Genomic DNA, 6,124 nt, shown 5'->3' on the forward strand with positions numbered 1-6,124 from the left:
GCAGGTAATATTTGGATGTACAAAGAAAAAAACGTTAAGGACGGCTCTCCTTTTCCTGGCGATGTATTGGTGCTCCAAACTCGTGGTACACCCTGGTCAAAAAATGGAGGTAAGGTAAGAGAAAAATGGATGGGCACTCTTATAAATGGAATCACATAGAATCAATAAAACATTTATTTAGAACTGGATATAATCAATAAAATATATAGACTAGATAAAAATGAAAATGTGTATAAAAATATAAAATACATGGGTAAAACAATATCTAGAATGTCCAGTCAACTAGTACATTTATTGGTATGCTCTGAGATTGAGTTGGTCCGGATGGTAAATTGCGCCTAAAGTGGTGCGCTGTTGGATCGGCGCATCAGATCGATATGATTGTGAGAACAGCTGTTAAGGCAGCACATATGAATGAGCAAAGTATAGATGAGCACAAAATATAAGTACTCTTTGGAAGTACTGAGTGGTATTTTATATTCCCAAAAAGTGCTAATATTGTGGTATCCAGTGGTCAGGAATTACCAGTTGTTCTGTATTAGTCACTGCCACTCATTCAGATCTTATAATTGGTATGGTGCAATACAATCTGTTTAGTTAGTTATAAAAGGTCTCCTTTGAAAGAATTTCTCTAATCTTGTGTTAGTTGTATTAATTATCACATGATAATCTTAGATACTCTTCCTGTGCTTCTCCAATGTTCATTCATTAGTCAGAATAAATTTTCAGACTTAATTCAGTGATGTCTGTTAGTACTCACAATTGCAAGGTCAGTGTTCATTCGTGGCGTCCCACGTGGAGTACCTAAACGGTAAGCTTACCTCTGTCTGTACATTATGTCATGCCAGGAGGGAAAATTGATGATACCTCACTTGGATTGTATGTAGAGCAGGCATGTTCCGATGTACTTTTTTGCCAATGGGGTACTGTGCCCTGCTGTTTGTCTGCGGCGGTCCCGGTATCTCGGCTCGCTGTACTGTGGGCTCCGTGTGTTTGAAGTCCCACGTGTATCAGGTTACACAAGCACAGGTAGTGGAAGTGGGCTGGGTGATTGATTATTCCTGTAGCGTACCGGCTTCAGACTTCAGCTCTTTCTAGGTATCTTCAGTGAAGCGCTTCACTAAATTTCACATTAGTCGGTATTTTCCATCATATTCCAGGCTATTAAGACAAATAATCAAGTGTATCATCCACGCCAGACTCGTTTCGGAGACTCTACTTTCTCCTTCCTCAGTGGCTACACTTGATCTGTATGGTCAGCCGGATTTTATATGTGTGCCATCAGGAATATCTGGAAAAAATTAGCTGGATTTTATAATGAAAATTCTGATTCTCGTTCTGTTGCGGTTCTCTTGCATTTTTCATGCGTTTTTTAGGTACTTGTGCGTTTTTTGCTCCTTGGTATGTATACCAGCTGTAAAAGGTCTTCTATAGTTTATTTTTAGCTAAACATGTTGCATTGATGTTATAATAAATTTTTTATGAAAAATTCTCTTAAAAAACATTCTTCAATTGAGTTTTCCAATAGAACCAGGTCTGTAATGGTTGACAGCAATTATTGAGATATGATTTGATCTTAATTTGCGCCTCATTTCGGATCTAACTCAATAGGGGATATTTGGATATGAGTTTTTTGTAAAGACAGGGTGAGTATTATGTAGACATATCTATGAAAATGATCTACAATTCTTATGAGAAAATAATCCAGTCTTAGTATCTATCTATTTCAGGGTCAGTGGGAGAGCATGGATGTAAATTCCTACTGTGGCTTTATTGCAGTTGTTGTACGATTTTTTAGACATTTTTTCAGTAGTGATAGATTTTTAATTTTTATGTTATTTTAATGTATATATCATCGGTGGTGTATCTTTTATCATTAGTTTACAGCTCCATATAGTACTTAGAAACAAAAGAGTTGAAGACGATTACTGCATTAAAGAATTCTCTTTTATTTAAATGTTCTAAATATGTCATTATGGGGGGGGAAGTCTTGTTTTGTCTTTCTTTAGGGTAGATGTGTTACATAGGCGTGTATGGGATGGGAGCCTTCAGCTGAGGAGGGGTCTTAGTGCTGGGAAACAGCCTGACTGCGACCCCCCGTCGGCCTGGGGCACCCACCCCTTCAAAGGAACCCGAAGATCTCTAGTTCGGCGTTCAAGCCTTCTGGTAAAAGACTGCTGAAGTCGAAAATCCTTCTGGATTCCGCTCTCGACATTCTTGATATTTGATCGCCCCCCCTCCAATGGAGTTCTACTTGTTTGAATGCTGCGAATATGAGGTCTTTAGGGTCTTGATTATGGACTAGTTTGAAGTGCTTGCACAGGGAGTGCTTCTCATAACCTTTTTTGATATTATTTATATGTTCTGCCATTCTGACCTTCAAGGGTCTTTTTGTTCTACCAATATATTGTTTGGAACATGTGCATTCATGCGCCGATCCAACAGCGCAACACTTCAGGCGCAATTTACCATCCGGACCAACTCAATCTCAAAGCATACCAATAAATGTACTAGTTGACTGGACATTCTAGATATTGTTTTACCCATGTATTTTATATTTTTATACACATTTTCATTTTTATCTAGTCTATATTTTATTGATAATATCCAGTTCTAAATAAATGGTTTATTGATTCTATGTGATTCCATTTATAAGAGTGCCCATCCATTTTTCTCTTACCTTACCAATATTTGGATGTATCCATATGGTGGGCCCTAGACAGCCCAGTCCGACACTGGGAGTACATAATACTCAGTGTGGGAGTACATAATACTGAAAGAGTAGGAGTACATAATACTTAGTGTGGGAGTATGTAATATTTATAGAGTAGGAGTACCTAATACTTAGTGTGGGAGTACTGTACATAATACTCAGTGTGGGAGCACATAATACTGAAAGTGTGGGAGTACATAATATTTATTGAGTAGGAGAACATAATATTTATAGAGGAGTACATAATACTCAGTGTGGGAGTACTGTACATAATACTCATTGTGGGAGTACATTCATAGCGTGGGATTACATAATACTCAATGTGGGATTATGTAATATTTATAGAGTAGGAGTACTTAGTGTAGGAGTACATAATACTGAAAACATAGGAGTACATAAAACTTAGTATGGGAGTATGTAATATTCATAGTGTGGGAGTACATAATACTCAGTGTAGGAGTACTATACATATACTCAGTGTGGGAGTACTATACATAATACTCAGTGTAGGAGTACTATACATATACTCAGTGTGGGAGTACATTCATCGTGTGGGAGTACTGGGCATTTGCTAATCACAAGAAGCATCAGTGATATTTCTGAACTACATCCTAGAACATAATGAATTACCGCTGAATAATTGGACGTCGAGTAGGAAACAATGAGGGTCTCTGTCAGAGCTGCAGACACACTTAGCTCGGTGACAAGGATGTGACGCACATCGACCTCCAAGCCCTTATCAGCCTAATTGTAGGAAATGTTGGACTGTACCATAACACATCACATAGTGATTTCAGTTTTTCCAATGTTCTTGATATAATCTTTACTGGAATCAGTGTTTTCTAGAATATTACATGACATGGCTGTCCAAGCAGATTGTGCCATTCCAAAAGGTGACAAATGATGTCTGAGAGTAATAGTATAACGAAAGAATGAGAGCAGAGATCCTTTATATCACACTGATGAAATATCACATACACATCACTCATTGTAAAACGCTCAAGGGACAAAAAGAGCGTCATGCACCTAAAGGAGGATTAAGTTCATGGCGAAAAGAACAATGAAAAGACCAGAAATCCTTGACATCTGGAAAGAAAAAAAAATTCTCCTCGAGATTAGATGCTGGAGGTTTACCTTGAGACAAATAATCAGTGTGTACTGGTGCCTATGAAGGGTTTAAAATAGATTTAAATTGATTGAAAGATTTGCTCTAATAAATCAGCAAGTAGGGGGGCATTTATGGCATGTTGCAGTGAGCCCCTGGGGAGCCGGTGCAGAGGATAGGAGTGGTAGTCAGCCTGATGAGATGTATCACGGTGTACTCCCTCAGGTCGTTACTTCCTGGGGTCAGTGCAGTGAAAAAGTGAATGGAAGGAATCAGGCAGACGTAAGAGAAAAAGAGCTTTCTTTACGGAGTGCAAATGGTAACTTGCGCTACATCCAGCCAATGTTTGACTGAAGTCCCTTGGGATCACCAGAGGAAATGATTCTGAGGGCCCACGCTCTGTGTATATAGGACCTTAAGGGCTTTGTTTTACTAGGGTTTCATTATTGTCAGAGCTTAGGCTCACTGGAGGATCCTCTTTCACCAGATGATGAGGTATGATGACTGGTTAGATGGCTCTCAGAACTATGCTAGCTGACAAAGTCTCTTTCTCCTGATTCCTCTTCACTACAGCTATAAAACTGGCACCTGTGACTGTAGGTGTCCTCTACATAATGCAGGCTTTCAGATTTGCTTATCATGCCCTGGGGTGCTGGGTGTCTTAACTTGTTCTCCTTCACCTTGCAGAGACTTGGGTTATGGTGACTGGTGTCTTAACACGTTATCACCCACCTTGCAGCAGTATCTGTAAAGCTGGTTGTAGCTGATGACTCTACTGGCTGGAATGCAGTAGCTTTGATGCATTTTGCGGCCCTTGAACCTTCCTGTCCCTTTGGAGCAGTGTTATTCACAGTGGAGATGGATTTCTGGTCATAAGGAGCAGGAACCAGGAACTATAATGCAGGCATTGCAATGTCATGGGAACCTTTACTAATACTCGCATATAAAACTAGACTTCTTTTGTAGGCCTTGCCTTTAACATGTAGGTTCCACTATCACTCATCCATTGCACAAATTTTTTGGGGGAAACGGAATACAGGTAAGATATTGTAAGACGCTAGTACTGTCGTCTTGCATCAGTGGGATCCTTGGTTTGACCCAAGATAACATCTGAATGGAGATTGTATGTTCTTCCCGTGTTTGGGTGAGTTGCCTCCCACACAACACAACGCTTGAGTTAATTTAGAATGTGAGCCGACACAAGTGATGGTGTGGCACTACAGAATATGTTGGCAGTCGTTAGATCAAAACATTTGGGGCTTGAGCCATACAGTGCCCTGAATGTTATGCTGGCCTGGTAGCATTTTTTTATTTTTATTTGGCTATTCCAGGGCCCTTTAATATTGATTGGACCTGGGCAACCCACCACAGATCATCCCCCCACCCCCCTTGTACTTGTTCTGCTGATCCGCTACTTGTGGGCTGCGTGGGCATGAGTTCAGTCACTTCGTGCGCAATCCCGTCCTGCGGCACGTGATCCCGCGAGACTTGCCGCGGGTGGTCACGAGTCTCACGGGGTAGCGGATCAGTGGAACAAGTACAAGGGGGTGGGGGGATGATGTGTGGGGTTGCCCAGGGTCCACTCCCATCACTATTAAAGGGCCCAAGCAAAGATTTCTGCATTGGTGAGGAAATGAAACATAACAGATATTGGAAAGTTACCGAATGTTGTATTATATAATGACTGCAGTCTGCAGTACTGCATTTCATTTGCGTAAACCAGAACACCCCTTTAAGCATGCCTTTAATGTGCAATTTCAACACGGTGGGCTTGTGCCCCAGATGTATTCAGACCCTAGCAATGCCCCTGGTTGGCACTATAAATGAATAAAATAAATAACCCAACTAACCTTCTGGCATTCAGATTATAAACAGCGATCTGGACAGAAAGACTAGGGACCCTTCCATAATGTCCAAATGAGGACATCTTAGAAAACTAAAAAACGTGGTGAGGAAGAATTCGAAATAGGCTTATTTTCAATGGGTTCTTCTGGTTTTAAAAAAAATCTGTCTGCCTTCTTGTGGAAAGGAGTTTTGTCAGCACTTACCTCTCCGTTGGGCCGCCTATTCCTTTTCAGCTCCGGTCCTGAACAGATGCATTCCTGATTCTTCCTGTTCATCTGCATGTACTGAGTAGGACCTGATTGGAAGAGGCCACAGTCATTGTGAGCGCAGCAGAGATAGGTATAGACCAAACGCTCTTCACACATCAGGGCAGGGGGTGGATAATTTATTTTTAAAGCATGGTAAACCCCTTTATGGCTCATTTACATGGGACGGTGGAGCAGGCAATTATCAGGAATGAA

The sequence above is a fragment of the Bufo bufo genome, chromosome 9, assembly GCF_905171765.1.
Source record: "Bufo bufo chromosome 9, aBufBuf1.1, whole genome shotgun sequence".
Taxonomy (NCBI): Eukaryota; Metazoa; Chordata; class Amphibia; order Anura; family Bufonidae; genus Bufo; species Bufo bufo.